At 38.4% G+C, this 18,353-nt stretch overlaps 1 non-coding gene across 1 annotated transcript; it reads right to left on the bottom strand.

Moving 5' to 3' along the window:
• Positions 1 to 17,909: 17,909 nt before the first annotated feature.
• Positions 17,910 to 17,981, bottom strand: TRNAD-GUC (transfer RNA aspartic acid (anticodon GUC)). Its single transcript has one exon. It is a non-coding gene; the product is annotated as a tRNA-Asp (tRNA).
• Between the last annotated feature and the right edge of the window lie 372 nt (positions 17,982 to 18,353).

Here is an 18,353-nt window from a genome sequence, read left to right as displayed (position 1 = left end):
GATGTTATCTTTGTAGTCCTTGAGTCTTGGCTGTCAGAGTGGCATCTTGCAACAAGCTCCACGATGGAAACAGACAAGTCTGTCGCGCAATGTAAGAAGGAAGAAGCAAAACTCAGAATGGCACAGCTAGCTAAGAAGCGCAGAAAAGAGGAAGTGGAGGCTAAGACCTAGGCAGCGCGTGACACCGTGAAATTGACAGAACAATAGGGTACAAGATGAGAAGAGTGCGAAGGAAAAAAGTCACCTTCACTTGGGGCTGAGGCAGAAACAGAGGAGCCGACAGAACAAGGCGGTGCGAACCCGCAGACGACGTCCACCCAACTCAAGCGTTAGTGACTGCAAGAGAAGGTAGTGTCACGGAAGAAAACCAAGGCTTCAAAGACATCCTTGGACCCAATCACACTCACTGAGGGGGATTTGCATGATATTGGAGAAACGATGAGGGATGTCACCGTGGAGGCCCTCCAACAGTTTGAAGAGCAGCAACAATTGGTATTAGCGGTTCTTCAAACAGAGTTGCAGGAGTTGTAGGCTGGCACAGTGTCCACCAACCTTGCGATCGACACTTTAGCTGCCATGGAGATGTTGCGCACAAGGGTGACCAACGTGATACTGCTACTAGATGGGGCACTTACTACAGAAAATGAGGCCGACAGGCCCACGGTCAGCAGCCTGAAAGGGGTGGGATTGAATATGGCTCCGTTCCCTCGAGAGATGCTCCACCTCTTGATGGAGTCACCGTGGAACTTAGGGCCCAGGAGAGTCGGGCTCTACAGATGATGAGTGAGCAACGCATCAACATCGAGCAGTTGGGCCTACAGTGCAACAAGGCAGTGGAGTAGAATAAGCATATCATGCAGGTAGTGGAGGAAGCCTGTCGGATGGTCCCAGAGTTGGACATTTAGGTAGAAGCACCAGTTGAGGAGCATGTCCACAAGTTGGTCACAGTGGTGCATGATGCTCGGACAAAGATGGCCAGGATTCAATTGGAGCTGAACCTGCAGATCACAAAATTACAGTTGAGGGCGATTAGGGGCATGCTCTCTTCTATTATTGTGGCCCATGGGCCACAACACCAATAATGCAGTGGGATTTTTTTCCTCCAGAAATGGGCCTCGCCTATCATATCCAACTTTCCTTCTCCAAGTGAATAATAGAAGTGGGTTCCCTTCTAGTCATTAATAAAATGAAGCGCCTACTCAATGGAGGCAATGTCAAAAAAACTATGTAAGTTGGAGGCTGGAAAATTAACTCAAGTGTATTCAATCCTCCCTACCCTGCATTCTGGTTGTCCTATCCTCTCATAATAGAAGATTAACAAATAAGATTGTAGATTGTCTTGATAATGTGAGAAGTACTGATGAAGCTACCTTGATAGCAACCCCCTGACCACCCTCGCTAAAGCTCCATATTCATCGAGAATGCTAGGATCCTCTCCAATAAGATCTTATTGTCCCAATGCATTAAAGCCAAATCCTAGAAGCGATTTCCCTCACACATGTGGGAGGATCAACTAAATGCAACCAATCTCAAGGAATGAAACATGGCAAGAGAGTCATTGATCTAAGGTGCAATTAACATTTGCATTGATTTTGTCTCATCTGATCACTCTTCTGAGCATGCGTTAGTCCCATCACATTTACTTTGTAATGAAGAAGTTGAAGGTTTTGGAGGATGTCGTAAATGGCATCACTAGTCCCAATGTGTTAAGTGCTAAATCCATGAAGAAATCTAGAATGTTCCTATTGTAGTGGTGGATTTATGCAGGGGAAATTGATAATGCTACGATGTGAAAAGGAAAAATCTTGGAGGTGAGCCTGCGTTTCACTTGTTAATCTAAAGGACTATGCCTTCCTAGCTTGGTTCCCTCCCTCCTTTGTGTTTCATTTCATTGTTGTGGATTGTTCTTAACAATGTTTTTCATTTTTAGCGGGTCCTCATAGGTGGTTGAACTCGCTCAATATTGTGGGCGATTTCCCTCTTGTGCTTTCACTACCAATATCTTCATGTATAAAACATTGTTAAGCCTTCATGTCACACAATTGTTGCTTGTATTTGTCTCTGGTTTATTACTTATATGGTTTAATCTATTGGCAACTCACCTGCCTTTGCTTCTTCCTTTCATGTGTAGTTTTCCTAGCCTCTTTTTTTTTCCTCACCATCCTCTCCATTTAAGCAAGGTGTTCTTTGACTTCCCCATCAGCCTACTATCCCTCTCCCATTCCCCATCTTGTAGAGCACTTTTCACTAATTCTTCATGCATTTCCATATCACCTCTTGATGTGGCTCTATGCTGCAACAAAGGGTTTGTTTGAGGAGGAGTGTTGGAAGTTGTGTTGTTCATAGTAACACCTAGGTTTGAGCCCAAGTCCGAGCTTCAACCAATAAATATCATGATCATATACCATTGGACTCCCAACATGAAATTGCTAACATTGAACAGGAAATTGTGGATGAGAGAAATGATGTACTGGACTTAGAGGTCTTGGAATAAGTGGCGAATTGGGTTCCTAATTTTGGTACTTCGAGAGTGTGTCGAAACCAATATCTTCATATTGTTGATCTATAATGGAACCTCAAGAAACTATTGGGTAAGATCTTATTTGATTGCGATGAAAGTCACAACGATATTTTTCTCCATATGGAGGAGTTGCACCTGTTGTACCAAATTATGGATGAGTGCATGCAAAGAATGGAAGTTGTCATCCTTTACAACAGAGACCCACCACCACTAGGCCAGTCTACACACCAGACTTTGAATAACTAGCTTGATCATGGTATGCTACAACCAAAAACTATCTTTTTGGTTTACATGTTATCTAGTTAATATGCATTTTTCTCTAAGTTGATAGAGTTTTCATGGCTTTGATGTCATTTTTTTGTAATGAAAACATGTGCTACATCAATCATAAGCTTATTTTGAGGAACTCAAGTTTAAACCCCAATTATTGCCTTTGGTATGGTTTCCAAACTAGAAGATCAAGGCTAATTAAGGTGTCATCCAAGCATATGTGTTGTACATATTTTCTCTATTAATATAAAATTTAGAGCTTACAAAAAAAGAGTATATACCTCCTCCCTTAAGAGAAGAAGGGAACCAACACCAAGGCTTAGAACAAATGAACACCCAAGCACATATGCAACAACAAAAATCTATATACATGTGAAGTTGAGGTAGAATCTGAAACATTGAGTAGAAACTTAGAAGTAGAATGTAAGGAATAAAACAATACTCAAAATACAAAACATGAATGATAGAGGTCATCCCCAGTATATCACTTATTGTAATAATAGGAATAACACAACCCCAAATGTTGAAACTAAGAATGTATGTAAAAAAAGAAAATGTCATTGCACTCATAGACATAGGGATCACCCATAACTTCATAGATATCACTGTTGCAAAAATACCAACTCTATTCATATATCTAGTCGCAAACATAAGACTGATGGTAGTAGATGGAAAATGAATTGATGGAGTTGGAAAGTGCCACAAAGTCAAGTTGCAATTAGAATATTATGAATTAGAATATAGATTCTACACCGTGTCCTAGAGAGCAGTAGACATCGTATTAGGAATTCAATGGCTGCAAACCCTGGGGACCTATTTTGAAGATCACTAGAAACAATTTATCAAATTCAAATGGGAAAGAAGAAAATATAAATTGTTTGGATTCCAACCTCCACCAACTCAAATCATATCTTCTTAGTAAATGAAAAAATTAATTAGAAAGGGGTCACCAATCTATATCACAAAATGTCGTCAAATGGAGATAGTATCACCAAAAATAGTGCATCCTCAATGCCCAAATATTAAAACATTAACCAAAAATACGATAAGGTATTCCAAGGCCTACACATGAATTTTCCCCTGAAAAGAAGGATATAACATATAATCAAATTTAAACCAAACTCAACACAAGTGAATATCAACCCATATCGATATCCTCACCACCATAAAACAAAAAATAGAAATATTAATTGAAGGCCTATTATGATGAGGAGTTATTACAATGAAAAATGTTGACTTTTGTAGCTCGGGTAGGTACTTCTACATAGGCCTTGTGTGTAGGCATGCATAAGTCACCCACATTCTCCTTAGAACACTTGCTCAAGTGTGATAAAGTTGCTAATGTAACTTAGCCTGAGTCTAAATTAGGAAAAAACACATTAGTAGTATATTGGATTATTGAGTTAAAATAAACTTAGGAAAAATAAAGTAAATTACTTTAGTGAGTAATTTTTAATCTTAACCATTGATCTCAAGTGAGGTGAGGTCTAATCTTGGCCATTAATCACTTTGAGATTATGGTTAGGGATTTAGCTCAATATAAAGTTATAAAAGTGAGGCCAAGGAGATGAGAAAGACATATTACAACACAAGATTGATAGTGGCATATCAGTGAGTGGTGCGGTGGTTCTAAGGGAGTGCATAGAGGATGGAGATCCATATCTATAGGAAATATCAAGCAATGATATAGAGAAAATATTCTAGAATAAATCTAGGTTATTTGTATTACATATTTTCTCAGTTGGGCAATTATCCCAGGACGGGAACCTAAGTAGGTTCTGAGTCATTTTAATGATGAATTGATTTGATTGCGAAAAAATGTGTCATTTTTTCATCTGATCAATTATTTAAAAATTCTTTTGCTGAACTTGTGTTAGGAACCTATCAATGTATTTATTTACTAAACTAGTTCTTTGTTAGAAATTAAGTACGAGGTGGTAGGTTCGCAGGAGAACTAACAAGCAAGGCAACCATGAATGAGCTCTTTAAACCCTACCTAAGAAATTTTGCACTGGTTTTTTTTATTACATTTTTATCTAAACCATGACGTGGAAGGAACACCTTAAACATTTGGAGCAAGCACTGTAGGAATTTACAGGGTAAGTTCCTCAGAAAGAACACCAAAAGGACACCGCTCACAACCAGATCTCAAATCAATACACCAGTATTTTTGACGTGGTTAAAACCCTCAAAGAGGGAAACAGTCCACGGCCTGAGCCAACGTGGCCACTTCAGGCAATTTATTAATCAAAGAATGAAAATTTACATAAGCTTTCTCTCATAGACGGATTACCCGAACAATGACCCTCCATGCGCTTTAAATAGAACTCATGGACCAATCGGGTGTCAAGCCACAGATCAAGTGTCGGTAATACCGAGGAGAGAGTGAACCGTCAGATCACTACATATCGTGACCATCAGATTGTAAGTTACAAAATGTACAACAGTAAAGAAACACACTTTACCTAACTCTATACCTAACTCTATACTAGACCAAGTTGAACTTAACTATTTCCTATGTGTCGGAATATCCTAACATCCCCCCTTAAGAACAACTTGGGATAGGATTGAAGGATTTACAAATATGACACAATAGGAGAAGGAAGGAGGCACTAGAGCCTATCCCCCCTTAGTGACAACTTCCTGAACTCCAAGCATATATCGAAGTTTAGTGAACTTCGCCTCTGCGAGAGCCTTTGTGAAGATGTCTGCACCACGGTACTCTGCTTCTGCTGATGAAAGAGAAATGGCAGCCTATTTCTTACAAGCCCATGTAATAGGTCCTGAACCAAGAGTGAAGACATAACCGGCAGTAGACTTCCGATCATCAGGGTCACCAGCCCAATCAGAATCAGTGAAACCAACTAATAGAGGAGCTGCTTTGGCACTGTAATGAATCCCAAACTGTACTGTACCTCGAACATAACGAAGTATTCTTTTAGTTGCTTTCCAATGACTTTCACGGGGGTTTTGCATAAAACGCAACAAGTCCAACAACAAAGGAAAGGTCAGGACGAGTATGGGTTAAATACAAGAGTTTTCCTACAAGTTGACGGTATAAGGTAGCATCAACTTCAGGAGAAGTACAAGAGACTGAAAGTTTGACTCCAGAATGAAAGGGAGAAGGGGCTGGCTTACAGTCTTCCATGTGAAAATGACAAAGAATATCACAAGCATACTTGGACTGGGAAAGGGAAATACCCTCCTTGGATTGCAAGACTTGAAGACCGAGAAAATAGTGTAAGTGTCCTAAGTCTGTCATTTCAAATTTCTTTTTAAGGCTGGACTTCACATGGTTTATAAGGTTGGGATCACTACTAGTAAGAATAAGATCATCAACATAAAGAACAAGGATGATAAGAGAGTTGCCCACTTTCTTGGTGTAGACAGTATTGTCAGAATAACACCTAGAAAAGCCAGATTCTAAAAGAAAGCTATCCATTTTGGCATACCAAGCCCAAGGAGCTTGCTTGAGACCATAAAGAGATTTCTTAAGTCGACATACAAGGCTGGAGTCTGTTTGGATGAAGCCAATGGGTTGTTCCATATAGATTTCTTCATGCAAGTCCCCATGCAAGAAGGCAGATTTAACATCCATCTGATGGACTTCCCATTTTAAAGAGGCAGCAAGGGAAAGAACAAGGCAGATAGAGTTCATTTTGGCAACAGGGGAGAAGGTTTCAGTGTAGTCAATGCCTTCAACCTGTGAAAAGCCCTTAGCAACAAGACGAGCTTTATGTTTATCAACTTTCCCATCTGGTCCATACTTGGTTCTGTAAACCCATTTACATCTGACAAGTTTGCGTCCCTTTGGTAGAGGAACAAGATCCCATGTATCATTTGCCAACAATGAATGATATTCTTCATTCATAGCTGCTTCCCAATGTGGATGGCCTGAAGCTTCTGCAAAAGTGTCAGGATCATGATTTACTGGAGCTTGAGCCAGTAAAGAAGAGGCTCTTTCAAACTGAGAACGTGTACGTCGTTGATCTGTAGGATCACCGGCAAGATCACCTGCTGCATCCCGAGTAGCACGGACCCATCTTGGAAGTTGAGGAGCTGAAGGAGGATCCTGAGAAGGTGGGGGAGGATTGTCATCCTCACTTTCATCATCTGAAGAAGAAATGTTTTCAAAAGTAGAAGAGATAGGAAGAGGTGGCACATCCGTCGGACTAGGCTCGTAGGCCGATTTATTTTCATCAAATTTTACATCTCTTCTAATGATAACATTTTTGGACTTAAATGGAATAAGTCTATAACCTTTTACATCTTCAGAATATCCAACAAAAGTACATTTCTCACTCTTAGGTTCTAAAGCTTTATGCTTTTCATCTGGAATATGGGCCCATGCTTCACTTCCAAAAACACGAAAGTGACTTACATCTGGTTTAATGGAACTCCAAGCTTCTTCTGGAGTGATATTCTTTAGAACCTTAGTAGGAGTGCGATTTATTATATAATTTGCACAATTAATTGCTTCGGCCCAAAAACTAAGATTGAGTCCTTTAGATTGCAGCATACAATTAGCCATTTCCTTTAAGGTGCGATTTTTCCTTTCAGCTACACCATTTTGTTGTGGAGTGTATGGAACAGTATGTTGCATTTGAATTCCATTTTTGGTGCAAAAGTTGATGAATGTGTTTTTAACATATTCTTCACCATTATCAGTTCTTAGCTTAAGAATTTGATGTCCAGATTGTTTTTCAACAAAGGCTTTGAAGGCCAAAAATGTGTTAAATACTTCGCTCTTGAGTTTTAAGAAGTATACCCAAGTGCGTCTAGAGAAATCATCAATGAAAGTTAGGAAATACTTGCAGCCAGAGAATGAAGCAAAAGGAAGTGGACCACATAAATCACTGTGCACAAGCTGTAAAGGGGCTGAGGCGTGCCAAGAGGCACGTTTTTCAAAACTGTCCCGATGATGTTTTCCGAGTACACATCCGGAACAAACACCATCTCTGCAAGATACCATAGGAAGACCTATCACCATATTTTCTTTACATAGATGCTGAAGGGAGCGATAGTTTAAGTGACCAAATCGCTCATGCCAAAGTTTGCTCACTTCATCATTATGAGCAACAAATACTGAGGGAAGATTTGATGACCCAAAGTTGTGAAACTTATACAACCTTGTGGAATCATCAACAATACCAGTAGCTAGAATCTGTTTAGGATCTCTTAGATCCTTGATTACAACATCATGAGGTGAAAATTAAACAATTTTACCTTCACCTGAATGAGTTATCTGATATACAGATAGAAGGTTGCAGGATAAGGTTGGAACACATAATACATCATTAAACTGACCATTGTCTAGATGAACAGTTCCAATCCCTACAACATTAAGAGATCTATCATCACCAACATATATATTTTTGGTGTTACAATCATTTAAAGAAGAAAACATGGCTTTGTTTTTGGCCATGTGATAAGAGGCTCCAGAATCAATGAGCCACTCATGAGAATGAGAAGAAGAAGATACATTTAATGCATAACCGACTGAGATGATTGACAACGACATGCAGAAAGTGCCATTCCTGAAGATGAAGTTGAAGTTGAAGTTGAAGAATGCTCCACATGGATGTTATGTTTCTTCATTGCGGCTTCCAAGGCTTCCATCTTCTTAAAGCATTTAGATTCTAAGTGGCCATCTCGATTACAAAAGTTACAATGTCTATCAGTCTTCTTCCATTTGTTTTTATTGGTCTTATCATTTTGCTGAAATGATCTTTCATTTTGAGGCTGAGTTTGCTTAGGACCCTTGTTTGGTTTAGGACCATTCTTTTTAGGATATGACTTCTTAGGATTCTTTGAATTTGGTTGCTGTTGGGCGGCTAACGCTTTCTTGGAAGAGTTTCCAATATTAAGAAGACCAAGGTGTAAGAGTTTTTCTTGTTCTCTTATTAAAGAATCACAAAAAGAGTCAAAGGAAGGGGCCTTGTAGTCTTTTCCTTGACAAATGAAAGCTTCCCTTGTAGAATGGAAGGTGGAAACAAATACAGAGTAGGTTGGTCCCAACTTAGTAAGGATGGAATAAATAAGGTTACTATCTTCTTTCTTAACCTTAACACCTTCCAAGAGATATCTAAGGGTCTTGAGTTTGGACAAGAAATCTTCAATGCAAGAAAAATTATTAGGATCCAATGTAAGCAACTCATTTTCAAGTTGATGGGCTCTAATTTCATTTTTAATCCCAAAAACTTTAGTGATTTGTTCCAATGCTTCATGAGGAGTATCAAGTTCTGCAATATGGAATCTAAGATCATGAGAAATAGACATCCCTATCAAACCACGTGCTTGATCTTGTCTATTTTCCCATTTTGCAGCCTTGTCTTCATCTTTTGGTTTCGTCTCTTGGCCTGTGGCTATTCTGTAGAGACCTTTACTTCTAAGTAAATCTTCCATGTAGGATATCCATTGGAAGTAGTTAGTGCTGTCAAGAATGACTTGGCATGGACTTTCCATTTTAAAAAAAAACTGAAGCTGAAGATGCTTAAAGTAAGTGTTCCAATGGATAGATCTCGAAAAATTAGGCTGTTTTAAAAAAAACGGCTCTGAAAAAGGCTTCCGGATGAAGAAGTTATGGCCTTTTGAAAAAATTTTGTTGAAGTTGCCGGCAAAGTGCGCGAATGTGCGGGAATGAAAAAAAACGCCCCCACAAAATGGAGATTTGAACCCAAGACCTCTACTCTCTTAAAATAGCTTTGAACCAATTGAGCTATACAAAAAATTTGAGAGAGAGAGAGAGAGAGAGAGAGAGAGGGGGGGGGGGCTTTCGTTGCGTGCTTGCCTTGAGAAATCTCTTTTTTCCTACAAAACAAAAACACAAAACCCACACGAATATGCAAAGAAAAACGAACCTTACGGCTTGAAGTTAGCTTTAGCCAGAAACTAAATATTTTTTCTCAATGTTTCTGATTTTCCAAGATCACACTAAGGTGCAGGGAAAAGAGCATACGCATGAGAAAAAAAAACTTCCTTTCTGTTTCTGATTTGCCCAGATCGCACAAAGTCGCAGGGCAAAGAGCATATGCAAAAATGAAAGGTATAGATCCGGTAATAAAAAAAAGCTAAGTAAACAGAAACCGAAATAACCAGAGAGAAAATAACAGTAAACTGCAGATAAACACTGTATACCTCCAGATCTTAAAAATGACGCAGATAGGGCTACCGGAAACCTTTTCGCCTGAAACGAAAGGGGTTCCTCACTGGAACAGATGCTCCGAACACAACAGAGTAGTCCTCTCGGCCCGAAAGCAGTCAGAAACAGTAGATCTAGGAAACGACAACCGCATGCAGTTTTACCGGCTTCAGATTTGGATCACCAACGGACGCGACCCTCAAATAGCTCTGATACCATGTAGGAATTTACAGGGTAAGTTCCTCAGAAAGAACACCAAAAGGACACCGCTCACAACCAGATCTCAAATCAATACACCAGTATTTTTGACGTGGTTAAAACCCTCAAAGAGGGAAACAGTCCACGGCCTGAGCCAACGTGGCCACTTCAGGCAATTTATTAATCAAAGAATGAAAATTTACATAAGCTTTCTCTCATATACGGATTACCCGAACAATGACCCTCCATGCGCTTTAAATAGAACTCATGGACCAATCGGGTGTCAAGCCACGGATCAAGTGTCGGTAATACCGAGGAGCGAGTGAACCGTCGGATCACTACATATCGTGACCGTCGGATTGTAAGTTACAAAATGTACAACGGTAAAGAAACACACTTTACATAACTCTATACCTAACTCTATACTAGACCAAGTTGAACTTAACTATTTCCTATCTGTCGGAATATCCTAACAAGCACTTTCTCTCAAAGAGGAAAATAAGTTCTATGTGAAAATATCAAATGTACTTTTGGTAAGGAAGATGTTGTATACCTTGCCCAAGTCATATCCAAGGAATGAGTTAAGGTGGATTCAAATAAAATCAAAATAATAATAGATTGTTCAAGGCCAAATAACGTATCAAAAGCAAGAGAATTCATAGGATTAATGGGTTATTATAGAAGGTTAAACAAGAACTATGCTCTCTTAACAACACCACTATCCAACTTACTAAAGAAAAAATCCTTCCAATGGAGTAACTAAACAAAAGAGTGTTTTGAACCATTGAAAAATTTTATGTCTTCTACACGTGTGTTAGTAACACTGAATTTCACAAAACCCTTTGCGATATAATGCAATGCTTTAAGGGTTGGGATAGGTGAAGCACTAATGCAAAATGTCCATCCAATAGCTTTTGAGAGCCAAAAACTCAACAAGAGAGGAAGCCTAAAATTTACGTATAATAAAGAGATGTTGTCCATTATCCATGTGCTAGCCAAGTGGTAACGTTACCTCTTAGGCATTAAATTCTCAATATGTATGGTAATGAACCACACTAGTTGGTTCGAAACGCATCGACAGATAATTTCTGCATGTGATTTATGCCGAAATATTTCTTATAAATGTATGGATCTGTTGACGGTGTTGGACCCGCCAACATTTAGGGGATCACCCCGGTATGAAGTCCCAACTAGACCTCACACTGTTTGGTGTGGGAGTCCCATCCGGTATGATGGCCCGGTTGCCATTGTCTTAAGGATTTGCCTCAACTCTTGCTTGTCAGCACATGAGAGTGGTTTTCTTTGCCTTCGAGAAGTGAGGTTCATGTGCCTGGTGAATGCTAGTGTACTTGTGTCAATGGTTCTTTCACTGTAAAGGGAGAGGGTGAGAGTGAGTCCCAAGTTGGTTGGGATGAAGTCCCAACTCGGCTAGGAACACACAACACAACAGGACGTGCACAGCTTCTGGAGGAGCAGTCCACACGGATGCGGCAGTCACAACACACAAGGTAAGATAACACATACAACACTCAACGGATGAGTCTGAACAAGTGCAACAGTTGTTACAACAAGCTTTATGTGAAAGGTTTGTCTGGTGTCTGGGGAGATAGCTACCACGAGCGAGACAACGTTAACAACATATACAACACATTTCCATTAACAGATTATGTATTACAACAAGTGAAATAGTTCAAGTGTTCAACACAGGTTAAAGCAACATGCATTACAAGTGTTCAAGATTAGTCTTACAACAATTACAATACATGTGTGAAAACGTGTTGGCCTGTTAGCAGGATTCTGAATTAAGCGAAAGTTCCAAGACACATTGTTACACCATATATCACTAACCCCAAGTGCGGGGCATTGGAGCCACTACTTACTCCTCAAAGAAAATATTACAGACTCTCTTGGCTATGTGGGAGGAGCTGAGGTGAAAATTAATTTCATGTAAAAATGAGGGGGTATTTATAGCCAAGGGTGAAACTGACCCTTGTGGCTATTCGACTACCCTCATGACTATTTGACTTCCATGAATTTCTGACTTTACATGACTCTTTGTAAAACAAGTAGGTCTCTTAGACTTCCACGTTGCATTACATAGTAGAGATGTGGGCGACATGACTCTTGACATGACTCGACATGAAAATGCTGGAACATTCATGCTGCTGTTGGAGTGCATGTTGAGCTACAGTGCTGTTGGGTGATGGATGTCTTCATGGTGTATCACAGCTTCACCTCCACATGGCAAAGTGTGTGGAGTGTTCGATGGTATTTGGTTCGCTTGATGAATATTTGGCATGTTGTTCCTTGCTTGCATGTTGGAAAGATTGACAGGCTCATCTGTTCGCGAAAGGTGCATGTTTGTCCGTTCATCCATCTGTGAGCACATATTTCATGTTTTCTTGTTCGTTCGTCCGTGAACACATATTTGCATGATCATTTATTTGCGAGCACATCTCTTAGCATACATCGTTTGTTCGTCCATTGGCGAATTTGTCCTTCTGCATGTGCTCCCTTAATTCATCCCATTCGTCGTCTCGCCATGTTTGTTGGTTTACATGTACCTACAGTTGCTCATGACAAGACAACATCAAATCCAAAACCTCCTAGTCTACCATGACACATGATCATTTTGGATGCAGGTGACTGGGAGAGGCAACAAGGTTATGACGCAGGATGATGGCTTTGGGCACTGCTGATGAAAACTGCACAAGAGTCATTGAGTGATGCAGATGGGAAATCCTTGTTAACAATGGTTGTATGCGAGGTCTGGCTCGGCTGGAAGGAAAAATTGCACAAATTTTGGGAGGGACAGTCCGGTTGCATGAAGGCAAGGTAGGCAGGATTTGTGTAGTTTCCGGAACAAGCGGGCAGCAAGGGCTGGGAGGCCAAATTTGCATAATTTTCTGGGGGAACAGGTCGGGCTACAAGGAGGGTTAGCAGGCAGAGATTGCGTATTTTTTGGGAAGAACTTCCCGGGATCTTGGTATCCAAAACTGCGCAATTCTCAGACAGAACTAGCAGTTGGTTGCTGGGTCACTGGAAGCCAAAACTATGCAATTCCCAAAGGGAACTAGCAGCTGGTTGTTGGATCACTGGTAGCCAAAACTACGCAATTCCCAGAGGGAACAGGAAGTTGGCTGCTGGGTCACTGGCAACCAAAATTGCACAATTCCCAGAGGGAACTGGCAATCTATGGCTAGGAGATGTTGGCGAGGGAAATTGCACTGAGGCTGGGAGGTCGGCCTACTGATAATCTCTACGTAATTTCTGAGCTGAGCGGACTAATGGGAAACAAAAGTCCTGCTCATGAAAACTGCGCAATTTCTTGGATGAGAAGTCGGTCGACTGTCCGGATGACTGACTGGGAAAACTGCGCAATTTTTTTAGGGAGGCAACGACGGGCACTTGGTGTCTGTCCGGCTTGTCTGCGGAATTTCCATAGTCAGCTGAGCGAGTAAGGTCAGTGGCCTCTACGCAATTTTTTAGGGGAGTCAGTCTCGGGGTGACTCCCGAGTCTAACTGTCCAGGTGGTCAGCATGAAAGTTGATTGAGTTGCTTGCGGGCAACGCAACTTGAAAATACTTGCTTGGTGCTTTTGCACTCTTTTGGTTGACATTTGACCGAGTCGATGGCGGGGTGATGGTCCGACTTTCAGAGGGGAGTTCGATCATCAGAACTTCAGCAAAAAATGACTAACTGTCTGAACGATCGAAAGATGCATGGGTGATCATGCAAACACACACTCTCATGACTTGACGACGAGACGAATCAAACCATCCAAGCACACATGCTCAACATGATTGATCAATGGTGCAAGTGAAAAACACAACACTTGTGATGGATCGTTGATCGATCGCGGCGATGCTTGCGCGACAATGAATGTGACTCTGTGTGTGAGTGCGACAGATTCTTTCATAGCGAACACAACAACTACACACAAAGCGAAGACTTTGAGTATAACTAGAACATGGTCGCAAGCATGACTTAGACACCAGCATGCAAAAAATTGAATGAAATGATCAAGCAAGGCAGATGCAAAGACTCCCATGGGCTCACGGAGTGAACCTAAGGGTGTGCAGTCATGAAGAAAAACTATCAAGGGAGGCTCCGAAATTGGGTGCAAGCCAAAATTTGGAGGGTGGTTGAAGCCGCTAAAACATGATCATAATAGTCTTTGATTCTTATTACAACAGAAAACATTAACAATATAACAAAAAAAAAAGATAAAAAAAACTTTCCACCTTTGAATTATGGAAATATGACACAAAAAGGGGAAAGAAACTCAGTTGTTGATGCATAGTTATGAAAGGATGGTGAAATAACAACATGTGCAACAACAATGGAATTTAGATTGAATATGCCAAGGATCCTAAATCTTGTTCCACAATTATCAATAGTTTGGACAAAAATCCAAAATTTGAATGGAAAAATGACATTCTATGGTACAAGAATAAGATTTACCTAATTTCATATTCAAAGTTTGGAAGGACAACCTTAAGGGAGTCACATTATTCGCCAATAATGAGACACATGGGATTTTTAAAACATACTATAATGCATGACAATCCTTTTCTTTGAAGGGGATGCATAAATATATTCAAAATTTTGTTATTGGATGTGACATACTTCAAAGAAATAGAAATGAGAATATCATGACACGAGGATTACTTCACCCCTTATACATTCCTAACAAAAAATGGGAAGAGATATCAATAGACTTCATTGAAGGATTATCCATGTTTGATGGAAAAGATAAGGTTTTGTTATGGTCAATAAAGTAACTAAATATGCATATTTTATGGCAATAAGAAAAATAGGCTCAACAAAACATATTGTTGATATCTTTGGTAAAATCATCTATAAATTGCATGGTTTTGTGAAGGTCATTGTGACTGATATGGATCCAAAATTTAAAGGTATCTGTTTGAAAGAATTTGCAAACAAACTGAAATATTCCTTAATATGAGTTCAATTTACCATCCACTAATGGATGGATAAACATAAATTTTAAATAAATGATTGGAAACTTATCTTTGTTGTTTTGTGACAAATAAGCAGAATAAGTGCTTCCAATGGTTGCATTTAGTTTAATGATGGTATAATTATACCTACCACACATTTGTCAAAATTCCACTTTCCAAGCCCTATATAATTATGAACCACCAAAATGGAAGGAATTGCACAACTTGACACTAAGGTCCAAGTAATGAAGAATCACCTCGACGAAGAGCAAAAGATCATCAAAATACTAAAAGAAAATTTAGTAGTTCATAATGGAATGAAACAACAAGAAAACCAACATAGACCAGAAAGAAGGTGATTAGGTATTTGTAAGACTCCAACCTTACAAGCAATTATCACTTAAACAACAAGGAAAAAACAAATTGGCTCCAAAATTCTATAGGCCTTTACAAATCAATAAAAAAATTTATCTAAGTAATCTATGGGTTAAAGTTATTGGACAATTGTCACATCCATAATGTCTTCTGCGTCTCTTGCCTCAAGAAGGTGTTGGGAGAAGCCTAAATTTCTCGAATTCAGATTCTTGACTTTGACGATGAAGGAAGAACAATTTTAGAACCAATAAGAATTCTTACAAGTAGGGAAATGTGTTGCATTCTAGAACTATCAAAGAGTATGTTGTCAAATTGAAAAACCTTCCAAAAGGAGATGCACCAAAGGAAACATATATATTTTTCCAACAATATCCTTCATTACCCTTCTTTTGAGGACAAAACAATTTTAAAGTGGATGACAATGTTATAAACATAATAATAATAAATAAATAAATTAAAAGTGAATAGTCAAAGAGCACATACGCTTTCACCTTATAACCAGTGAATGTTATATAGCAAACCACCACGAGAGTTATTGTAATCCTCAATTCACATTCTTATTCAATAATAATAATTTATGCAAGTATCTTCCTATTACAAAACACTAAAACTTTTTGCTATGTGTTGGATAATTATCCAAAAATTCCCTCATCAAACTGTCACATTGGTATTAGTAACCCTCTACTAGTACCTATTCACTATATAAAACTCTATACAAAGTTAGAAGCTAATAACCACAATTCATTAAACTCTAATTCTTTAATAATCCTACTTAGATTAGATGTACTATGTATCATTACAATATAAATTTTAATATTTGTTAAAAAATATTAGCTTAGCATTTTTATTTTAACATAAAGTTATTTTTATTTTATTTTATTTTTATGCCAAAATATTGACAACGCAAGATATAACAATATCTCTATACTAAAGTTAGAAAACAAACCCAACAAATAAAAAAATAAACATAAATATTCAATATAAATTGTGAATATGGAAAAAATTAAAAAAATTAATGCTAATATAATGTCTATACATAATGAGCCTCAATTATAAATATAAAATAAATTAAAAATGTGATGCTAATATGATGAGATGATGATTCATGGATAAATTCAAAAAGTTTGATGCAAATTGAGACAGTTAAATTTAGAGATGTTCCTCATTCATTCAAATGTTTTCGTTATCTTTCATCTATACTTTTACACTGGAGTTTTAAAAGTTAGATAACGAGTTCTGATTCAAACAAAATATGTGACTAAAACAAATATTAATTTAAGAGTTAAAAGGGTCCTAATATCTTTCACCCGTACTTTTATTTTGCGGTTTTAACGTTCAAGCAGAGAAGCAAATCAAACGTAATATATTTGGCCAATACTTTTATTTTGCGGTTTTAACGTTTAAGCAGAGAAGCAAATCAAACTTAGTTTTTGTTTCTGGTCCTGAACAAGAATTTAACATTTGTAGAGATTTTATTGTTTTTTGTCAAAAAAAAATTATTTTAGTTTATGGAACAAATTGTTTCTTCATATGCTTGATGTATTTGGTTTTCTATAAAGCTTAACAATAATATTTTTAATTTCGACAAACCATTTGCTTAATGTTTCTGTAAAACCTCACACTAAATTAATTTAGCTTATGGAACAGATTGCTTCTTCATATCCTTGATGTATTTGGTTTTCTGTGAAGCATCATAATAAATGCTAGCCTATGAGACAGACTGCTTCTTCATATGCTTGATGTATTTGGTTTTTGTGTGAAGCTTCACAATAAATGTTCTTAGCTTTGACAAATCATTTGCTTAATGTTTCTGTGGAACCGCACAATAAATGCTCCCAACTTGTCGACAAAACCTCCCTAAATAAATGTATTTGGTTTTCTGTGAAGCCTCACACTAAATAGTAGCCTATAAAATAGAATGCTTCTTCATATGCTTGACGTATTTAATTTTCTATAAAACTTTACAATAAATGCTCCCAACTTCGATAAACCATTTGCTTAATATTTCTGTCAAACCTCAATAACAAATCACTGTTACCGAACTTGAATCACCCACGTAACATCTCGACAAGCCATTCCCTAAATAGATTACCCCAATTCTATTGAAATACAATTTCGGACGACAAACCGTTTTTGGTGTCCCGTCGTTCTGTTCCGTAACATTATCTGTAAAAGCTGTGCGGCAAACCAAATCGCTGTTCTGTAAAAGTTGTGCGTAACTTTGTCTGTAAAAACTGTGATTTGGTGTCCCGTCGTTTTGTTCCGTAACGTTATCTGTAAAAGCTGTGGGCCAAAACAAATCGCCGTTGCGGGGGATCGCGGCAAACCAAATCGCTGTTCTGTAAAAGTTGTGCGTAACTTTGTCTGTAAAAACTGTGATTTGGTGTCCCGTCGTTTTGTTCCGTAACATTATCTGTAAAAGCTGTGGGCCAAAACAAATCGCCGTTGCCGGGGATCGAACCCGGGTCACCCGCGTGACAGGCGGGAATACTCACCACTATACTACAACGACATGGCTGACAATAGCCCTTCATTTAATTAGATGTCAAACATTCAGAGCGGCTAACTTTGTGAAATATCTTACACTTCACATTGACACTCAGTTACAAAGATAAAATAACTCTATTTCATCATATAAATAATTAAATTAAGATCGAATATAAAGTAAATTTATTTTTCATTACATGGAATAGCCATAAGTAACGTACGTCTTTTCTGGTTTCGAAGGAAAATAAAAATTTAATAATATTAGGTAAAAAATTCAAACACGAGTTGATAAAGGAAAAAATTGTTCAAATTTTGTTGAGGAAATTTAAATACAAGAGTTGATGAGGGAAAAAATTGGTCAAATTTTTTGAGGAAATTCAAATCCAAAAGAAAAAAT

Source organism: Pinus tabuliformis, chromosome 8, assembly GCF_031772625.1.
Source record: "Pinus tabuliformis cultivar Carrire ecotype Pingquan chromosome 8, CPIR1, whole genome shotgun sequence".
In the NCBI taxonomy this organism is placed as follows: Eukaryota; Viridiplantae; Streptophyta; class Pinopsida; order Pinales; family Pinaceae; genus Pinus; species Pinus tabuliformis.
Note: the sequence above shows the minus strand (reverse complement) of the source record. Positions and strands in the feature narration are given on the sequence as shown.